Genomic DNA, 22,824 nt, shown 5'->3' on the forward strand with positions numbered 1-22,824 from the left:
TGTCTCACCTATTGCATTGATAAGGGCCTTCAGTACAAGACTGAGTGGAAATGGTAACAGTGGACACTGTGATCTCATTCCTGATCTGAGAGTTTGGAAACCTCTCATATTTCATTATTAAGCATGATGTTCGCTGTAGATATTTTTGGAGATACTCTGTTAGATTAAGGAAGAACCTTTTATTCCTAACTTGTGAAGAACATTTATCAAATAGAAGGTGAATTCTATCAAATGCTTTTTTAAACATTAAGATAATCATATATGTTTAAAATCTGTTTTCTGGACTCTTAATTTAAAAGGTGTCCCACTCTTTTTCTTTCTCTGGAAGAATGTGTGTAAAATTCATTTTATTTCTTACTTAAAAATTTAGAACTCTATGGTATTGGTCATGCTCTAGTTCTTAATGTGTGGTGGATACATTGGTATTCATTTTATTATTTTTTAAAAAGGATGCATATACTTTCCCCCCTATATATACTCTTACATACTTTTCTGAATGTATGATATATTTTTACAATAAAAATTTTTGGCAGAATTCACAGTGAAGGCTACTGGGTCAGTGTTCTTTGTAAAAAAATTTTTAATAGCTGATTCATCTATTTTACTGTATATAGGCATATTCAGTTTTTTTTTGTTCAGTTTATTTTTGTATTAGTTCTTGTTAGGTTACATTTTTTGTGATTTATCTATTTCATTTAAATTGTCAAATATATTTGCATAAAGTTATTTATAGTGTTCTATTATTACTTTTTGGATGTCTGTAGGATCTGTAGTGATACCACCTTTCCCATGACTAATATTAATTATTTATGTTTCTCCATTTCTTGGCCAATTGTCTATGGAATTATCAACGTTACTAATATCTTTTAAAACTAGCTTTTGGCTTTGTTGACTTTTCTCTGTTCTCTGTTTTATGTTTTATTTCTGTTCTCTATTGTTTTGTTTCCTTCTACTTTCCTTGAGTTAAATTTGTTCTCTATTTTGTTTCTTGATATGGAACCTTACAATTGATTTTCAGTTTTTCTTCTTTTCTTCTATGTGTATTTAGGACTATGGAGTTCCCTCTTTATAGTGCTGCATCAGATGAGTTATGGTATGTCACACTTTCATTATGATTCAGTTAAAATATTTTATAAGTCTTATAGAGATTGATATGTTCCCATGGGTTATTTTGAAATTATATTGCTTAATTTCTAATTAGTTTGTAATTTTCTAATTACCCTTCTATTATAAATTTCTAGCTTAATTACAGGATATTTGAAGAATATATTCTGTATGATTTTAATCCCTTAAAATTTGTCTCAAGTATATCATCTGTTTTGGTAAATGTTCTATGGGTATATTTTATTGGATATGATATTGTGTATATTTTAATTAGGTCAGGTTTGTTAATTGTATTAGCAAGATGTTCTAGTTCCTTATTGACTTTTTTTGTCTGCTGGTAGTAACTCTTGGGATTAGTGTGTGGTTTTGATTTTCCTGTACTTTTGGCCTGTCAATATTTGCTTTTTCATTTGGAAACCATGTTTTGAGGTGCATACACATTTAGAACTCCTATACTTTACTTCATTGATCATTTTATTCTTATGAAATGCCATTCTTCATTTTTAAAAAGGCTTCTTGACTTAACATTTTCTCTTTTAGTAGAGCTATACCAGCTTTTCTTTCAATTATTGTTTGCAGTCTCTTTTCCATACTTTTAACATCAACTTTTCTGTTCCTTTAAATTTAGTGTCTCTTATGAGGAGCATTCATTTTTTTAAAAATTCACTGTGACAATCTTAGTCTTTTATTTATTTGGCCTATTAACACTTAATTGATTATAATTATCTTCCACTTTACTATTTGTTTCTCTTTGTCCTACTTGTTTATGTTCATTTTCTCTCTTGCCTTTTCTGAATTAATAAAATATTTCTTATAATTTTATTTTCCTTTGATTAATTTCTTAGTTTATATTGTTTTACTATTTCTTTAGTGTTACTGTAGAAATTACATGAATTTTTAGCTTATTACAATCTAATGCAAATTATTTCAATTACTTTTACTACTTCCCTGTAATATTTAGCTTTTCAGTGTCTCACCCCATGCAGCTTTGGATTTGATCAATTATTTTCAAAATAATCAGTCACGTGTTCAAAACCCGTCAAGTCTACAGTTTTGTCACACGATGCCACGAAGATCACCAAAAGTTTCTCTGCCTCTCAAAAGTAGCTGAATGCCTGGGCAAGCCCAGAATATCAGCCTCTAGTTCTCTGCCAGAACTGGCAAATTCTCCCAGAGGAAAAGTCTCTCTGGTCTGCATTTCTCCAGGAACTCTTCTAATTCTTTAAACAGTTGATTTTAAAATTACATCAGGCTTTTCTATTGATTCCTATTGAAAGCATTGGTTTCTGGGGAAACCAATGAGCAAATCCATGAGCCCAGGCCGTGTATTGTGTTATTCTTATTGGGGAAGACAATTCCAGGCAGAGGGAAATGCAAAGAGGAAAGGCTTGTTCTGCTGGAGAAGTGGAAACAAAGCAGTTTGCTGGGATATAATTGTTACCAGGTGATGCAATCCGGACACGAGTACCGGCTTTTGGAATAAGCCCGCCCACCATCTCAGAGAGACCTAGGTTTCATCTTACCTAGGCTTCAAGCATTCTCCAGAAGACACGTCTGCAAGCCACAAGCCCACCTTTTCCCTGGCCCCGCCCCTCAAAAAGCCTGCCCAAAACACCTGGCCATAGAAAGCCTCTTAGCCTGTAAGAGACGCCCTCTTTGTTCGGCCAGCCAGGACAGAGGGGTCCCTCTCAGGCTTAGCAATAAACCTGCCTGGACCGTTGAGTTTGCGTCCCCTCCGTTCTTTCCACCAGGGATGTGTTCTTGGTCTTGTCATGATAAAGAACTCAAGGACAGACACAAAAATGCTTGAGTTTTAAGAGTATATTGGAAGATGAGAGTTCAAAGAAAACATAAACTACACGCCTTGGAGGTGAGCAGGGGCCAGCCTAGAGAGGGTTGCCTCCAGGAAACAATAGGGAGCTTTTTATGTAAAGGGAGATGAATATTCAATAGACATAGGTTTCAACGGGAACAGGCAGGGTCTTCTTGGAGTTTGGGCTTGCTTCGCCCTCACGCTGGGCAGAGGAGTTTTTAGCTATATTTGGTTCTCAGTGGAACTGTCATGGTATAGAGAGGTATGAGTTTTATTATGTTAGTGTCAGAGGAGTGTGATTTTTACTGGTAAGGAGTGTAAAATGTATTTTGAGGTGAAGTTTGGGTCAACTTCCTCTCCCTGTTTTGGTCGGGTATCTACACCCTCACTGCACACATTCCTCAAGAACAGCTTACACAGAATGTGCAGAATGTAGACGAACAGTTGCTGAAGGCCCCCTCCCCATGCCTGCTCTGTATGGTTGCCCACCTCCTCTAACACAGTGGGCGGGATGGAGGGTTGGGAATGACACAGAAGTACAAGAAAAGGCAGGGACAAAGTACTTGGAGCCTTCTAGGTCATTGACATGGCATCATCTAAGTTACATTTAAAGAGATTATCATGGATTCCGAATGAAGAATAAATTACTTGAAGGCAGGAGTGGAAGCTGCAGGACTTTATTTTGTTATCTCTCATAAAAAGATTGTAACATGAAGATTTCCGGCGTTAAACCTAGAATTAACGTTATGTCTGTCTACCTGCCTATGTATCTAGCTAACCCATTCCTCTAAAACCCCACCTCAAAGGAAACTTCCGTCTAGGTCTGGCGAGAACGCTCTTCCAGCCCAGGTGGGGGCTATCTCAAACCCTAAGGGGACTCTTCCCCTTATTTACAGGTAACTCAGTCACCTATCTCTCCAGGCTGCTTTCTGCCTCAGAGGATCCAGGTGGCTTAAGGAAGGCCTCAATCATGCACCTTTAATCTCAAGCCACTCAGATTTAAAGAAAACAAAGGGGTTTTCCCTAGTTTCCTGTTTCTTGAGCGTCTCACTCCAGGTCCTAAAATGACTTGTGTAACTACTTCTTTCTTGGTACAGAAATTTCCAGTTTGGCAGTATTGAGTAACTAACAAGCTTTCCATCTCCTCAGGAAGGGCAACCATTTCCCACAGGGCCTCGGGCTCTCAGCAGGTGGTGGGCAGCCCTGGGAAGGTATAATAATGGGCCATGGGAGGCAGGACCTTTGAACGGGGGAAGAGCATGTGTGGGACTGGTGCATGTCACGTTCAATGGACTTACCATGTTCTAATGCTGTAGCAAATCAAACCCCATGAGTCTAGACCATTATTGCGGTAGGTGTTCCTAGGAAAGAATTAGGTGAATTTGATGGATTAAAAAAACTATGACAAAAAGCTAAATGAAACCATTTGGAAGATTAGACTGGGAAATAAAGAAAAGCTGACAACCATATTAGGGTGATTTCTAAGGACTAAGTATTGAAAAGTTTCATTACCTCTGGGGGTCTCAAAACTTAAACTGTCTAACTCTGTAACACCATCTGTTAATTAAAACGAAGTTAAAAGCTAAACAAAGTATTATCACCATACCTGCTCTCCCAGTTGTCTGGATTCCTGCTTAAGGACATAAGACAAACAAAAAAATTTGCCTTTCCCTTTAATACTCTTTGGTGCCAAGATGTATATCAACACCAACCTCTTTTTTTTTCCTCCAGCATTGCATATTTTATGTAAATGTATGTATCTCTTTGATCTTGCCTTCATCTCCAAGGACATAAAAACCTTTATATGACTTGGGATCCTTCAGCCATTTCTCTGTGTGGGAGTTAATGTTTCTGGGCCTATAGGTCCTTAGTCTGGCTCAAATAAAACTGTCTTTATTTCAAGATGACTATAATGAATTTTCGTTAAAAGATCTTTGCTTCCACAGCTACTATTTGAGAACAGTTTTGTCCATCAGGGTCTCTACTCTTGATAGAGCCTCGAAGGCAGGAAGTAAAGTAGAGGGAGAACCAATTCCCATTCTCCTCTCATGGGTCATTCGTTGGCTGTCAGTTCAGGAGGATTTGGAAAATAGTGGAGTATAGTCTGTTACCTGCAGCTGTAGAACACCATCCAAGTATAGACGGAGATGCTGATAGTGGGAGTACAGGGCTGGTGAGCAGAGGGTCCTGGGAGGCGAGAGAGGAAGGCACTGGGCAGGCCAAGAGAGGGGAGCGGCTCAGACAGCCACTATGGTGCTGGGTGATGTGTTCACCTTGTACTGCCTGGTAGGGAAAACTAGTTATCAGACCATGAACAGGTGGAGAGAAAAAGATTTCAGTATATGCACCAGAGAAATGGGACTACCATCTGTTAATAGCTGTGAAGTTGAGAGGGGTCTATTCATCACAGATCAATACAAAACGATTTCCAGTAATTTCCAGCATTTTGGTGCATGATACTTGAGCCCTAGTCAGTAGAAAGGGTGAGCAATTACCTGCTGAAGAAGTGTCCTGAGAGGCAGTAGGCTTGGTGGGGTGGGAGTTGCAGGCAGGATGAAAGCCTGTGCAGCACATTCTAGGTGCGGAACAGGTATGTGATGCAACCACCAAAGCTAGTGCACCCCAGGTTTCCCAATGTCAGCCTAAAGAATGGGCATAGCAGAGTTATAAGGAGGTGAGTGAGTTCTAAAGGTTCCCGCAGTCCAGGAATCTTCAATGTGTATGTGCAGTTGATCAACTCAGTAGTTGCTGTAAATGTTATTTACTCTTTTCTGGAATTTAGTGTTTTGTGGAGTAAGATACACTTGTATTTCAGGTAGTCCCAGGAGTGCTGGGAAAAGGGTAGAGGAAGGGTGTTTACCTGCTAATATTCTGGGAAACTAATTACCTAGGGAAATTCAGATTAACATGTAGAAAGAGGAGTTTTGAGACTTCAGTCATGCTGGCATTTAAAGCAAGCGTGACTAAGTGACCCCTAACAACAAGAGCAGCCTTGCCTTGAAGAGTATCTTCCTTGAAAGGAGGGAGGTCATTCCTCCCATCCGGTGTGACTGTCAAGGCCCAAAGGGGTGGATTAAGCTGACTGGGGGTCCTGGATCCCCTAAGCCTTTTCACATTTCTGCACCAGCTGTCCACAACACCCCGTTCCTCCTCACCCCTTGGCTGACTCTCTGAATCACTGATCAGTCAGTGAATGTCTGGATGGGTTTGTGAGCTCCTGGACTGAATCCCCATATGCAGAGATGGCTCTCAGTGGATGGTGGGCAGTGGGGAGGTGTAATGGCTGGACTGTGGGAGGCAGGACCTCTGAGTGGGAGGAGAATATATGTGGGGAATGGTAGATGGGTTTGTGGGGTCCTGGGTTAATTCTGAGAATTAAATGCAATTTTCTGCTGAAGCCGTGGCATGATACCACTCTTCTTTTTATCTCTTTATCAATGCCTTTCTGTCTCTCTACCTTCCCTTTTCTTCTGTCCTGTTCCCTCGCTCTGTCCTGTTGCCCAATAGTCTTCAGGATTGATTTCTAAACCTTGATCCATCTTTTCTACCAACTGTTTGCGTCACATAGAACCATTGTTTTCTCTTCCTTTTTTATAGAGATATGATGTCTTTGTGTTCTTCAAGTTAACTTTTGTATATCACGAAGATGATATTAGGGCTACATTAGTGTACAAAATTAATATTTAATTTATGTAAGTTACAAAGTAGCTTAAAGTTCAAGTTTAAAATAGCTTGAAGTTCAAATAATTAATATTATTGATTTGATTAAAATTCTAGAAATTTTAATAGTGTTTTTCAAGGGGGCTTTGGAACAATGTTTGGTCCATTTAACAACTTCAAAGTTCTCAGAACAACTTACACTGAAGTTGCCAAGTTGTTACATTCAATGTAAAAGTACCACAGTACTCTGACTGACAAATATAACCTCAAATACATATTGAAGAAAATCTATACTTGATTCATACATTTTCTTAAATGTTTCAATACTAAAATCTAACCAATTCTATTATACCTTGCAATTTAAGATCATGTCTAAATTAATCAGTTACATGTTTTCATATAAAGTATAACTAATTTAACATGTCAAATTTTATATTTTAAATATCAAATATGCACACACACACACACTGACAGAGATGAAGGGGAGATAAAGATGATAGAGAGAGAGAGAGAGAGAAAGAGAGCTAGAGAATATAGTCACCATCTACTAGGGACTAGTGCCCACATGGGGTGCTCTCGTAACATATGCCCTCCTGCTACAAATCGCACATTCACCAAAAATTCCCTACTGTTAAAATCTATATCTTCCTTCCCAGGTTCTACCTAACCCCCATTACTACTTGTTTGGATTTTGCTTTTCTTTGGGTCTTTTTGTATATTTGTTCTCTTCCCAGGCTCTAACGACCTATCAGTGACAGTCCATAGGATCATTTCTACTCTTATATAATTCCTTCACAATTTCTTTGGAATGTAAGAATTCTAGGTGAGGTAATATTAAAGAGAAGTATAGAGTCCCTAGTGGATACTAAGCATTTAATAATTCCAATTATCAATTATATTGCCAATGAACTATTATGGTTTTGTTTTTATACAAATTATGATCATTAAAATCAGACTGTTACAAATGGCAAAATATAGGTACAGAATACTGTGGGAGTGTGGAGAAATTAATTCCCATTGTAGTATTCAGTAAGGCTTCATTCATTAGTGTCTTGCAAGCTGCGCCTTGAACAATGCACACACTGGAAGAGGGAGCTGGACTTCCAGAGGGAGGGGCATTTATGGGCCAGGGAATGGCCAGCAAGTTTGTGTAGCCAGAGGGATGGTTACAGATTGAACTGGAAAGGTAACTAGTAATACAAGCCCTGAATGCCAGACCCAGGACTCAGTAATCACATTTTAATTATTTATGTGTTGGAGCATCATGAGAAAACTCTGAAAACAGCGATGTGATCTGATGAATTGGAGAGAGAAGAGGCTGGAGTCTATATATTAACCATTTTACGTCTTGCCATTCACAAAAGGTGTGAGGCATCTCACAAAGAGATGTATGCAGTGATAAAATAAAAACTGAGAACCAACATGTGGAAAAAGAAGAAAACAATATTCTAGAAGAAAGGGCTAAAGACTGTTTTCGTCAGACTTTAAACCGTCTCTTAACTTCCAGGCAGTGAATCCCAAATGCTACCGTGTAATTGCTTCTGTTTAAATCGAAAAGAAATTGGTCATGTTGAATTTTCATGAATACTAACAGTGTTATTATAGTATGCCCCATGGCAGTTTTCTTACTTTTATTTCTTGGCAAATTTTGTTTAAAAAGAAACAAGAACAAAAGTGTACATGAAAAACCAACATAATGAAGATGGTTATCTGTGGAATTACTACCACCTTGGCATGTGGGTTCTTGTGGTATAACTTAAATCATGGATCTTTAGAGCATGTAGGAGAGTGAATTGATTGCATGTCCTGTTCTTGACAAACTTCTCTTGATACACCTTGGATAGGAACTAGAAATCAGTCAGTTTGAAACTGCACTCTCCAGAATTCTATATTTTTGACAGAGGGTGAGTTTGAGTGAATTAGAGATCAGGCGAGCCTCTGCAGAGATGGCCCTCTGTGAAAATGAGGAAATCGCATTCACGTTCAGCTTGAGCGGGGTGGTGGTGGGGGTTGCCTGCCCCAGCCTGGCGAAGTGTCTGCAGGGTACTTGTAGACAAAGCTGGGATTTCCACAGGCAGCTCCTGAGCTGTCTTGTCAGGCGCTGCACGGAGCCCAGGGAACCGCCCTCTGTACACCACAGCGAGATGGTCTTGGAGTGGGAACTCGTCAAGGCAGACCGTGTCCCTCAGTTGCTAGCCGTGAGAAAAGCAGAACAACATTTCCTTGGATTATCCGATTCTAAGCGGGAACTCCTCATAATATTCTTTCTAAAATAAACTGGAAGCAAGAGATTATTGTGGGGTTTTAAAACCTGGACTACTTGGAGGAGCAGAATGGATTCCAGATCACTGATAAACCTTTTGATATATGGAGTAATTTAATTTAAGCCAATGAATTTTAGAGAGTGCACGCCAAAGACATTAAAAAAATTTTTTTTGTAGAATTAGTAATGAGCCAAATACCATCTATTGTGACATCTTGTGTCTGTATATAAAAACATGCTGTGAGTGTATGGGTAACTATTTGTATGAAGACATGCATCCAGCTCATTTTAGAGTATGTCAAATGTTTGAGATAAAACCAAAAAAGGGCTTGGGAGGGTTTTTCTTAAACACAATCTTGCATTCACCACTCGCAAATATTATTCTGTATAGTCCGATTCTTGAGGAACTGTCAAAGTGCAGATATTCTCCAAGTCAAATAAAATAACTGGGAGTCTTTATATGAGGCCAATACTCTTGTTATATACCTGATTCCTAACACAGACTGAAAGGCCAAATAGGAGCTGCTGGCCATTTGGAATATTGCTTGCAGCAGGTTTTTCCATAAAGTGATAGGGAGTGGAATAGTTATCAAGAAAAGCCAGATTAGAGGCTTGCTTACTAACAACGTATAAAATACTAGACTGATAGAGCCACACCTGAAATGTATTAAAAAGGAAGTGAAATAGTTACTATCATGTACTATTGATGGGAGTGTCATTTGGTTAAAATATTTTGGAAATTAATGTCATGCATTTTAAATACACTCCTGTTTTTGACTCAATAATCCCATTTCTCAATTTGGATATTATTTGCATATTTTGAAATGAATAGAGAGACAATCATAAAAGGAATGCTACAGTGTTGCATTAATTTCCTCCTGCTGCTGTAACAAATGAACTAAGCAGCTTGAAAGAAAATAAACTGATTTTCCCCTGTTCTGGAGCTCAGAAGTCTGAAATGGGTCTCATAGGCAAAAATCAAGATGTCAACAGGCTGCATTCCTTCTGATGGCTCTAGGGAAGAATCCTAGCGTTCTCGTCTCTTCCGATGTCTAGAGGCTGCCTGCATTCCTTGGCAGGTGGCTCCCTTCCTCCATCCTCAGAGACAAGGTTGAGCCTGGTCCTTTTCATGGTATCATCTCCCTGTTATGTGTTTTCTGCCTCCCTCCACTGCCTGTGAGGATCCTCGAGATTACAGCTGGCCCTTGGATAACCCAGGCTAATCTCCCCATCTCAAAGACAACCGATTAGCAATTTAATTCCCTTTTGCCATGTAATCCAATATGGTCCTAGGCCCCAGGGATTAGGATGTGGACATTTTTGGGGGGTCAATACTCTGTCTACCACAAATGCTATTTAAATAATGAAGTACTCAAATAAAGAACAATAGCTGAACGGTTGGGTAAATCATGGTTCATTTTTTCCATGGAACATTACGCAGCCAATAGTGATATCAGACAATTACGTGACGGTGTGGGGAAGTGTCTGTGATGTACTTTTATATAAAAATTAGGGTACAGAATTTTATAAACAGTAAAATCTCAACTGTTTATTTTGTATTTTCACTTGCTGGCTTCTCAGGTATTTCAAATCCAACTAATTCTAAAATTGAAACCCTGATTTTTCCCCATCTCTCTCACCACCGTCTATCCAATTTTTTGCTAGGCAGGTGAGAGTCATCCTTGACTCCTTCCCTCCTATCTCTGCCACCCACCCAGCCCCTCAGCAAATGCTCTGGATGCCGCCTCCAAAATGCGTATCAAATCTCTGCACTCCCTCTTCGGCTTTACGGGCTCCGTGCTGATCCAACTCACCGTCTTTTCTTGCCTGAACCCCCTCAGTGACTTCTCCTGGTATCTCCTTGCTTCCTCTCTGGCCACCCTCTGCCACACAGTAACCTGAGGGAGCTCCTTAAATTGTAAATTACGTCATGTCTGTTTCTGCTGAAAATCTTAATGCGGCCTTAAAGTTCTGTTTGCGGTGGTATCTTGAGCCTATCAGTATCAGCCCCGGCACTTTGTTCCTATTTAATTGCATCTGCTCTCTTGACAACTTAGCCAGGTTTTCTTTATCTCCTTGGTTCCCCATAGTCCATTTCAAACCAGGAGCTAGAAGCCAGATGAAGAGGACAGCAGTTGCCCAAACATAAGACAGAGGGCATTGGAGTCTGTTCATCAATAATCTGACGTTAATAAAAATAGCTAACATTGCTGGGGGTGTGTAAGCTGGATGCTACACCAAGCACCTCACACTCACTGACATATTTAATTCTCATAGTAATGCTCTGCAGGAGGTAGCATTCCTGTCCCCATTTTACAGATAAGAGAGCTGAGGCTCAGAGACGCCAACTAGCTTCCTTTAAAGGGACCTCATTAGGAACTGGTAGCTCCAGGATTCATATCCATGTATATCTTCCTTGCTCTAAAACTGAAGCTCTGTGCTGTACTCCTGTGTGATGTAAGGTGACGGGGTGGCTCTGTTAAGTCATCACTGGGGTGGAGCTTTCAGAGAGCAATTCCCAGATTGGCATTTGAAAATAGATGAACTTAGACCAGTGCGGCCCAGGTACTGCATCGAGCCTTTTGTCTGAATGTCACTGACAGCAGTGATGTAAGATAAAAGCCACTTGTGTCCTCTGAGAGCAGAAGCAGCTTGCAGAGGATGATGAATGAGATGATTCTGCCTTGCAGGAGGGGCATCCATCCCGCAGATCCTTGGTAGATTCCCACGGAGCCTGAAAAGTAGGTCTGGCACATGCGGACTCAGTCAGCTTTCAGAATCGGCTTTAGTGGAAATGGATGGATAAATGAATAGATGAATGGGTGGACAGAGATGTCGTAGATCTTACATATGGACAGCTATTGAATTAATGGTATCAGTTAGGATATTCTGAGTGGAAAGAATTCCAAAGATCACGGTCCAAACACAGTGGGAGCGTGAAACTCCAAACCACATGTCAGGTCATGACACTGAAGCCCAGAGCAGATGACTGGCTGCACAGCTCCCCTACGCCTGGCTTGGGAAAAAGACAGTTCTTCAGGTTCCAGAGCTTGGCTCATTTTTCTGCAGTTTCTGACTTTCACTTGTCCAGTTTATAAGGTTAAGTCCCTGGCTCCTCAGAAGCATCAACTAAAGGCTCAGGGTCCATTATCCTAACATCAGATTCATGTGATGTCGCTGGGATACATCCCTAGTGTTATGTTATCTCCTTTCCCAGGGTTTCTTTTTAATCATGGATTAAAGCAATAATATAAAATGTCTTGAGAAAACAGCATGTGTCAAATACTGAAAACAAACCCAAACCCCCAAAATCTATTACGTGATAGAGTCCCGGAAATGTAGTCTGGGAGGTAAATCAGAGTCCTGTAGCTGATGAGATACATCTTTCAGTCCTGTTGATGTGTCTTGTGATTGCCTCTAAAACCATGTTTAGAGATTAAAAACTGAATTCTCACTTTAAAGCCCCCTTTTGAGTGTGAGGCAGAGCCTTCTCGGCTCCACCAGTGAGGGTCCCAGCCATGGGGACAGCTCTGACTAAGAAACGTCTTTCTTGTTCTATGTTGAATCTGGCAGCGTCTCCCTAGGGCTACATGGGGTGACACCTCTGCTCTCTCTTAGCATTTCAACCATTTGGATGGTGCAGCTAACGTCCTCACCCAAGTCTCCTCTTTCCCAGGCAGACGTCCCCAGGCTCCTTCCCTGCCTGATCTCCCTGCCTGGACCTCTAAGCTGGGCAGATGGATAGGGCAGATCCAGAGAACCATTCCTAACCTGCGTTATCTGTTCCTGATCATGTGTGAAGCCCTGTGGTAGACACTGGAGGCCCAAGGTTGAATGAGACACAATCCCTGTTCTGAGGGGCTCCTAGTATTTTATGTAACATATAAAGACACATAGAAAAGTAAAATATGATGTTGACAAGTACAGTGATGAAGAGGCATAGTTTGTAATAAGGATGTTAATCCAACACAGGCTGGCTGAGGTCAAGAGAGGCTTCTTGGGAGATGCCACATCGGATCTGAGACAGAAGCCTGGGGCAGCCAGGCTGAGGGGCATGAGGCGTCTATCCCATGAATGTGTCCTGCTGCAGGACCCCGCAGTGCCTTATTCTCACTCTGATCACTAACCTAGTCTAAGCCCGGGGCCTCGGGCTTGCACTAGGTCAGCAGGCTGGGCTAACCGGCATTCCGCCTCCTCCCTTGTCCAGGGCAGAGGCTCTCCCTGCTTCCCGGCAGCCGCTACAGCAGCAGTGGAGGCTGCAGAGTGTCCTGGCTCACCTGCAGCAGGAAGGCAACGAATCTGGATTACTCTAGGCAGCTCCTCTCGTCATTCAACAGAAGACACTCATTTCTTGATACTATTGATATTCCATAGACACTGGGTGAAGTGCAGTTTCCTATCCTCTAATTTCACGAGGAAAATTTTGGACATTGTCAATTTAGAAATGCCATGTACCACTGGGACCCCTTTGCCTTTTGACGTGAAGATTTTCAAAGCCTGCATATTCCCTGAAGATATATTTCTAATTTTTGATTAGTCTTTACAACTTCTGTCTGTCTGGTCTAACTAAGAGTAGTCACAGTTAGCGTGTAGTCGATCTCAGTCCTTCGCTCCCAAAATTCAGCTACTGGTAGGCTGAGGTTCCTAGCTGAGTCCCAGCACAGTGATATAATTTAAGATTTAGATGAAACTTGTACCTCTGGTTCTAAAGATGAGCAATAATTCATGAACTATAACTCGAACAATGCTGAACAATCTTGTTTTGGCCTTCACGTAGGGTTGCATTGAAAAGATCACAAATACGAGCTCTAAAAAAGAAAAAAATATCAACAATCAATGAAATACTTAGTGACATGTTTTTAACAAATGACAAACTGGAAACATGCTGCAAAAAAAAAATGGCTTAAAATCCTCTTTACTTGTCTCCTCAAATCTGTGCTCATCTGCATAGCAGCTCCTTCTAACTGCTCTCTCTTCTCTTTTCTGCATCTCCTCTTTCTCCCCCCGTCGCTTCTTTAAACTCTTCAGAATAACTCAGTATTTGCTGTTTTTGCTTCTTGGCCCGTTCTTCCACATTTCCAGTTCAACCATTTCCCTCTCCAGGCGGTTCTCTGTCCTTCTTAGCATCACTCTTCTAGGCTTTCTCGTGTTCTTCTTGCCCTCTTCTTCCGTTATCCATTTCAACGCCGCAGAAGGATCCAGTCAGCACTGGGCAGTGAGGGGTAGGGTGTGAGAATGAGGAAGGACACAGAAAGCAGGGCTTAGCTGAATGTTGTTATTTTTTTCCTGTCACAGAGGTAATAAAATCTTCTTCCTAGATTTCACGAGGTTTCTGTGAAGCTCATGTAAGATAATAAAATTTAGGAACCTAAATCATTTATTTATTCCACAAGCATTTATTCAGCACCTAATATGTTCCAGGTCTTGGGCCATAACTTGGCCCAAGCATAGGATGGTAAAGAGGAAGCCCAACTGTTTAGAGAACGGTGGGCTTGAGAGAGAAGCCGATGAAGGGTAAGCCCACTACGTGGACATGGACGTGGTAAGTGAAGCTCAGAGTGCTTTGAGAGACTTCCATTAGAACCTATTTTTCAGTGAATTATGAAAAACCTTTGTTGTGAATAGTGTAGATATGAGCCAGGTAAAAACAGTGAATAAGTGCAAAAGGGTAAGAAAAAAAAAAATGGTGTGTGAAACAAATGACAGGAAGTTTGATATTGCAACAGCATATAGTTTAGGGCATGGAGTCATGAGGAATGAGGCTGGAGGGGAAGGAAGGGCTGGGTGGTGGACCTGGGACTCGGCCCCATCAGTTAATGTATTTTAAGCATGCAGGTGACCTAGTCAAATTTGACTTTTTAATGGGTCACTTTGACTACAATGCGGATGATGGGTTTGAATTAAATAAGACTGGGGAAGACACATGAGTGAGGCAGGTATGGTAATAAGCGTGGAGAGGAACTAGGGCCTTGGCAATCAGCACAGAAGGGGTGAGGTGGGTTCCAGAAATATGCAGGCCATGCGACTGTCATGACTGGGTGTTTGATTGCATAAGCAGCATGTAGCAGAAGGAAAATAGTCAAGATAGCTCCAGTTACTGGGTGATCAGAAATGGACAAGAGAGAGTACTGGAGAGTCAAATGATTTGTGGGAAGATGGGTTGTTGATACTTGGAGGATATTTGGAGAGAGATGTCCAGGGACAAGGTGATGTTTCAGTCTGAAGTGAGGTTCTGGGATATAAATGCAGTTCGTGGTGTTTTTATGATGGTTGAAATCATATGAGTCATTGGGATTAGGACTTGAGAAGGCTTAAACTGGACCAGAGAGCAGGGATTCCCTTTGGCCCTTAGAGGAAGAGGTTCAGATACAGGAGAAGAAAGAGCAAGCCCTGGGGAAGGAAAATCAGCTAAGTGATATCATGGAAACCAAGCAGAAAGTGTCAAGAAAGATGGAAGGACTGATACATTACATGAGATGCAGAAAAGAAATCTAGAAAGACAAGAACTGGGAAATAGTTTGCCTGAAAGTTGGAAAGCTGTTATATTCCTTAGCAGGAGTAATTTCAGGAGAACCGTGGGGCTGAAGCTGGATTGCTCTGGGTTGCCGTGTAAGCGCAATGTGGAGCAGAGGAGGCAGCCAGTGTGGATGTGTCCTCCAAGAAGGGATCTGAGCTATCACCTGTAACCACACAGGATCTCAGCCCCAAGAGATCAATTTTAGAGTGGGAGCACTTCGGCTGGCTTATAGGCTCATAGTGATATGCCCTCAGAACAGGATAAGTTGAGTGAACAGAAAGCTTGATGGCTCAGAGGGCAAAGCTCTGGAGTAGACGGGGGATGAGTCTAGGGCACAGGCCAGTGGGTCAGCTCTGGGGAGAGCATCTTCGTGAGTGTGCTTGGTTTATGCTTTTCTCCCTCTACCTCTCCCAGATTCACTTCCAGTCTTCAGTGGTAACTGGTATTTTCTTTGTAATTTGTAATTGCTTTGTTTTATTGAATTTAAATAAAAATCTCTTTCCTCACTGCTGTGAAAACTGAGTATTTGTTTCCTTAATCACATCTTCACTTGCTCTTCTACATTTTCATAGCTGTATTCTTAGTGATTATATCATTTATGCTTACGGATTCAAACATTGTAGTGTATTTCTTGCTTTATAATGTTTAGACAGTTTCCTGACTTCCCACTAAGTGAAGTGAGGATATATTAATGTCCCTGCTCTTTATCACTCCCTGAAAAGCCACAACTATATTTTACACTTTTACATTGTCAAGATTAATAACTTTTACTTTCTGCACTGTATCTATATTCAAATATTGTATCATTTATACACATGTTGATTTAACAAATTTGGACTCCAGTGAAGGGAAATTCCATTACTGAGGTCTGCCACCTAGTTTCGGAGATCCCCAGCTTGCAGAGACAGCCTTCCCAAGTTCACTCCATGGTTCTGCTGCTTAGTAACTGTGTGACCTTGGGAAATTTGCTTAAGCTTTCTGAGTCTCGGTTTCCTTATCTTTAAAATCATCATCATCATAATAATACATATCTTACTGTTCTTTTTTGAGTATTAAATTCATAAGTACACATGAAGCATGTAGAACTGTGCCTGGCTCTCAGAAAGCACAATGCATATCAGATATTGCTGTGAGTACATAGCATTGTTCACTGTATAACCAAGTAGCTTGTTAGTGTTATTACTTTTCTAAATTATGAGTTTACTGCTCTGGCCTCTGCCACTTAAAGAAAAAATGGTTTTAGCTTTAAGGTTGAGATAATCTTATAGTTTGCTTTATATTTAACCTATGTCTTTCCTGTATTAGATTTTTGTATCGGCATCTTGAATTACCTCCTCCTCCTTCTTCTCCTCTTTTCTTCTTTCTTTTGGGAAATTCAAGTATGCTGCCACTACAAGTGGTACGCTCTCTTCAGCTTATTTGGAGGGATTTGTTGACAAATATTCCAAATCAGCACCTGATTGATGGTTTGGTTGATTGTCTGGACTTGAGAAAGTGATAAAGGAAGTGTTAGTAATGAAGATTAAATTTAAAAACCTCTAGTGTTAGTAGCTGTTATGCTATGAGTAGCAATGTCTATGCACACATACCGGTTTTTCCTCCAGAGAGCTGGCTGGTAATCATTTACCAACACACACTACTGACGATATCTGAAAATTAACTAGCATCTCCCTCTTTCTCTCTCATGTTAGATACAGTTTCTAATTGTAAATATCACTCCTGGAGTCCTCCAAAAATGTTTTTCAGTAAAATCCCGTAGATTCATAAGTGTCCCAGACCGCTGTCACCTAGGGCTTTCATTCTTTTAATTTTTCTCAATTATGTCCATAGTTTTTGGCATTTTAGGTCTTTCCCATTTGGAGTTTTTAATCTTTGTGTTGTTGGGGAAAAACTCCAAGAAGCTACATCAGAAAAGACAAACCTACATCTTTGTATTTTTGAAAATGAGGTTATTTTTCATTCATATTTGATTGATAGCTTGGTTGCACATAAAACGACAAGTTCAAAAATATTTTCCATTGGAATTTTGAATGCCTTTCTCTTTGGTCTGATAGCATACAGGTTTGATGATTTCTTCTTTGCCTCCTGGCTTATTTAGTCTTAAAATGATGCATAATTATTCTCACACCCAGCCTTTCTCCCTCAGGAGTTGTATTAACAAAAAACCTGGACCCAACTTCACTCATTGCTCCTCTTACTGCATTTCTGCCAACTTTGTGTTTGGGGTTGGCTAGTAGAACCTTTTACCACATTGGATTTCACTAGGTGATGGCAAGAAAAATCTGACCAGGGACCATTTCAAGCAAAGCATTTCCTCTGTGCCCCAGGAAGCATAGTGGGCCTTGAGCACAGGCTTGGAATTCCACCTCTGATTCACTTGGGAAAAGTTGGATTTCACCTTTTTTTTCCAGCCATAATGTTTGTTCATTGCCAGATATTCACCACCTTTTCCTGGTGAATACTCACTTTATGGCAAATGTGGACAGTGCCAGAATTCTGGAATCTGAGAGGGAGCCTTTATCTTCACCAGAGATGACATAGAAGACGATCAAGCTCACTGATGTGTTAGATCTGTAGGGGAGAGAGGACAGCATAGACACAGGCTCTTCAACAATAAATTTAAATCTTTAGTGAAATCTGGCAGTCAAGGGCAAATCTGGATGTGCCCTGGGACCATCCAATCCCACTATTGTAATGAGGAATATGACTCCCAGATGGTAGGTGTTTTATCTAAAATCACACTATTGGTGGAACAACGGGGACCAGGACTCAGGCATGGGTACCGGACATGTAGTCCTCTCCACTCAGAATCAGGGTATTCTTATCAGTCTCCTAGGAAAGGACCCGTTTCTTAATGATTATTATTTAATTTTAAAAAAGACAATAAAAAACAACGTCATGCACTTAGATTTGTAAGATTTGGCTCCCAGGTGTGACTGCTGAATGCTGGACTTTTCGTTTCTCTGGACTCCACTTTCCTCATTAATAAAAGGAGGCAGAGGTGGACTCCATTATCTCTGAGGCTCTGTTCATCTTGAATTCTATCACTTTGTGATTCTACAGCCTCTGGAACTTAAAGACATATTACAGCCTATCAGCACATTTCATTATTTTTCAACATGGATATAATTTTATTGGGAACGTACAGAATGAAGCTATAAATGTTAAATCAAGTAGACTCAAAATGGCCCTTGGGAAACATAATCTTCCTCTTTCCTCTTCCTTCCACACCTCTATTCTCCCCTCTCTCTGCCATCTGTTCTTCATTTCTCTGATCCCCATAAAATAGCTCTGTCCTTTTCAAAATCTCTCAGCAAATCGAAAACTTTGGAACCAAGTCATTCAGTCTTGTGATTTCCAGCCTTCAAGATTTGTTTTTCTGGGCTTTTTCTATATTATTTGTATTTTACAAAAATGTTGGTCAGAAAAATACTATTATCGCCATTATGAGGAACCTGAGAATTGTAGAAATGATAAGAAAATTGCTCAAAGCCGCACAATTAAGGCACGGAACCTTGATTACACTCAATCTTGTATTTAAACCACACCTATTTGCTAACCATGTTTTCTCACAGATTTGTTTATTTAAATATTGTATTTGTTATAATTAATTCTATAATTAATAATTATTATATATTTTATTTAAAGGTAGTTAAACATTTTAAATAGGCAAAAAATACACATGATACAAAAATTCAAAAGGCAAAAACGGTCACGGAGTGAAAAGCTATAGACTCCCCACTACTTCTACCCCCCAGATTCTCAACTCCTCTGGTAGAGAACAACTATTACCAGTTTTCAAGTAAAATCTAGCAAACGCTTATGTGTATATTCAGAGATTTAATTTCCAAAGAATGCTTCAAGTACCCATTATTTGCCAAAAGTGCAGACACCTGTCCTTTAGTCATTTTCTCCATAATTATAGAAATAATTATCCCTCTTCCGAAAGATGACAAACCTCATTAACTATTCTTTTCTTAAGAAACCCTGATTCTCCTTCAGTTTATCAGACAAACGATAACCCACTTAACCTGTTGGTAAAAATAACTTTGGAATCTATTAGTAATTCATCTGGCAAAGAACAGCAAGTCTAAAATTGTGCTGGTAGAACTCTTCTAAATCGCATGATGCTTAGGTAATTAACTCCCCTCCTCCAGGAGGCACCGGCTCTTGGCCCTAAGATTTCAACATGGAAAGAATGTTATGAAAGTGCCTCACCCATCCTAAGAGTGTTCCTATTTCTTTTGGCATTCCTGGAAGACGTCAGTTTCCTAATGGTGATCCAGGTGGCTCCACTGATGAATCTGAGAGTGATAGGCAGGAAAACCGGGCTCATCTCGAACTCAACCCAAAGAAATTCTCGTCCAATCCCCAGGTGAAGACAACAATTTTTTTCTTTACCATACCAGCCCAATCAAGTTTGAGCCATTGCAGATGCCACCCAGCATTCTTCCCAGTAAAGCACGCTGGGTGAGAATCTTCCTTCCGGCGCTAGTGAGGGACCTTCTCATTACCGGTGATGTCAGAGGGGGCAGGGCAGGATCTCAGCCAGATAGGCCTTAGTCTGTACAGTACCACTCTTTATTGCATTTTTAACATGTTTGACAGATGGACCGGTTATTCTGATTAGTTGTTCGTTATTCTTAATGGTTTTCCACATTTAAGGGCTTATATTTCTTTCCTTATTAGAAAAGTTTTATTGTGGTAAGAACACTTAACATGAGGTCTACCCTCTTAGCAGATTTTTAAGTGTACGATATTGTTATACATAAGCCCAATGTTGTACAGCAGATCTCTAGAATTTACTCATTTTGAATAAGTGAAATTTTATACTGTGATTAGCCATACCCTTTTAATCCTTCTCCCAGCCCCTGGAAACCACAGTTCTATCCTTTACTTGCACGAGTTTGACTGTTCAGGATCTGCCTTTTTGATTCTCGCTTATTCCTCTTGGCATATCTTCCAGCTCCATTCACGTTGTCTCATATAGGATGATTTCTTTCTTTGTTAAGGCTGAATAATATTCCATTGTATCTATGAACCACATTTCTTTATTCATTCACCTGTTGATGGACAGTTAGATTTCCCCACTTTGGCTATTGTGAGTAATACCACAATGAACACAGGGGTGCTAATATCTCCTTGAGATCCTGATTCAAACTCTTTTTGGTGAATACTCAAACATAGGTTTGCTAGATATATGGTAATTCTATTTTTAATTTTTTAATGGGAACTCTGTGCTGTTTCCCATAGAGTCTGTGCCATTTTGCATTTCACTAACAGGGTACAAGGGTTCCCTTTTCTCCACATTCTTGCCACACATGTTACTGTGTCTTTGATTTTTTTAAAAGATGATAGCCACAGATGTGAAATGATATCTCATTATGCTTTTCGTTTGCATTCGCTGGGCATTAGTTTTCCCCTAGTGAGTACTTCTGGATGAGGTGTTACTGTGGTTCAACAAATCATACTAAGAAAAGATCGATGGGTTCTGTGTCAACCATATTTATTTCTTTAGGTAAAAATATACACATTTATTTCTTTAGGTAAAAAAAAAAAATTGAAAACTAGGATAAAGAGCTTATGGAGGCCCATTCCTTGAGTGCATTAAGGAAGTCGGAAATGCCATAAATGCCATTTCAAAGCAGAGGGTCTAATAAGAAGCCACAGAATTAACTTTTATTTTTAATTGAATTGACTTTTGTAGGAAAAAGTAGCACATGATAACTAGGGAGCATGCTGGAAAAGCACCTAAATGAATGCAGCCCAGACACTGAATCCTTTGGAAAAAAATGAGGGAGGAGGCATTTTGTAGTAGACCACAAATCACTCATGGCCATGAGGGCCACAGAGGCCAGGTGAGTGTGTAAGTCGAAAAATGTGAGCTCTGGGGAGGGGCTCCAACAGTGACTCTTAGGGCCAAGAAATCTGTAGGGTCAGGTGGTCTTGTTCAAGCCCATTGACGGAACCATGGAAACACCCAGCAAGGGACTGTCCCCTCCAAGGAAACCAAGATAAGACTTTCAGGCTCTGTTCCACTCAATGTATTATCCAAAAAATTCTAGAACCAGTAGGACATGGTAAAAGGAAAAGTTAATTTAAGAAAAATTTTAAGTATGGTTAAGATATGGCCAGACCCCAGGGTTAGCAGGGAGCAAAGCTGGATGTTGAACCAGGTAGTGAGCTTACATATGGGATGCCAGGGAACCTGGGGTGGGGAAGCACCGCCTCTGGCTGTGGAGGGGCATCGTGGCTGTCACTGAGTCTCTCACACCCCCTCCCTGTCCCGTGGCACCATCGTGGGAGTGTGACACAGGGTCCCAGCAAGCCACGGACGCTTCCGCGTAAGGGCTGAGGAAGAGCGGAGACGAGGAAGTTCCGTGACACCTGCATGAGTGTGGCAAGTCATTCCTGAGGTTGCACACAGGTGGCATTAGGGTTGGGAAATAAGTGCATCGCCCTGGTCCTGGGCCGTCCTGCCTGGAGTCGCCTGCTCCTTATAAAAGGGCCTCCTCACACACAGAGGCTATCCTGCAGACACACAGTCCTAGATCTTCTTTGGATCCCCGGGTGAGTACTTACCTGAGAGGCCTTTCTTGGCACTTGGGTGCTGTTAGTGTGTAGCATGGGGCAGAAGATGCACCCGGATATTTGTTGAATCTGGGTAACTGGGAGAGGGAGGGATTGAGGACTTGGGTATCCATTTTAGCAGGTTTCAGGAGGTGAGCCTGAAGGGGAGGGGAGAAGGAGATGAGAGGTACACCCTTAAAGGGAAGGCAAGTAAGAGGAGAGGCTGCCCTGTGCTGCCCACCCTGCTTGCAGTCGCCTCCCTGCAGAGCTGAGGCCCCCTGGGTGCTGGCGGCAGCTGTGGCAGCCCCTTGGGAGCCACAGTGGCACAGCCGGAGAGGGGAGGCCTGCGCCTAGCCCTCCATGGCAGCTGTGGTAGGGTTTGCATTGGGATTGGCAGCTGGTTTAAGGCTTGGGTTCTTCTTGTGCCGATGAGGTTTATATTCACACAACACCTCCAAAGGCAACTTTGTCTTGAGGCAGTGGTGGAAGGAGAGAGCAACCAGACAGGGCAGGAGAGCGGACAGTAGGAGGTGCTCGGAGGGGAGGGTGAAGAAGCTGGGTGAGACCCCAGGCACCGGACTGGGATCAGAGTCCCTGGGCACGACAGGGTTGCTGGCGCCCTAATGGCTGTGGTGACAGGCCTGTGTCTGTGAGGAGCCCCGTGGTCTGTTTGTCTTCCAGATTCCTCGGACACAGGAGAGATGTCTTACCAGCAGCAGCAGTGCAAGCAGCCCTGCCAGCCTCCCCCCGTGTTCACACCTAAGTGCCCGGAGCCTTGCCCTCCACCTAAGTGCCCAGAGCCTTGCCCACCCCCAAAGTGCCCGCAGCCATGCCCTCCCCCTCCGTGCCAGCAGAAATGCCCCCCCTGTCAGCAGAAGTGTCCTCCCAAGTGCAAGT

The 22,824-nt window shown here is 41.4% G+C and overlaps 1 long non-coding RNA gene across 2 annotated transcripts; it reads right to left on the reverse strand.

Annotated features, from left to right (window-relative positions):
* Positions 1-6,725: 6,725 nt before the first annotated feature.
* LOC140845968 (uncharacterized) lies at positions 6,726-19,776 on the reverse strand. Of its 2 annotated transcripts, XR_012124943.1 has the most exons (6): positions 19,576-19,776; positions 18,253-18,429; positions 17,824-17,928; positions 16,689-16,842; positions 13,538-13,648; positions 6,726-8,769 (listed from the first exon to the last, which is right to left on the reverse strand). It is a non-coding gene; the product is annotated as an uncharacterized lncRNA (long non-coding RNA). The 2 variants fall into 2 exon arrangements; XR_012124942.1 differs by lacking the exon at positions 16,689-16,842 and having other exon boundaries at positions 6,726-8,854.
* Positions 19,777-22,824: the final 3,048 nt, after the last annotated feature.

This window comes from Manis javanica, chromosome 14 (assembly GCF_040802235.1).
Source record: "Manis javanica isolate MJ-LG chromosome 14, MJ_LKY, whole genome shotgun sequence".
NCBI lineage: Eukaryota > Metazoa > Chordata > Mammalia > Pholidota > Manidae > Manis > Manis javanica.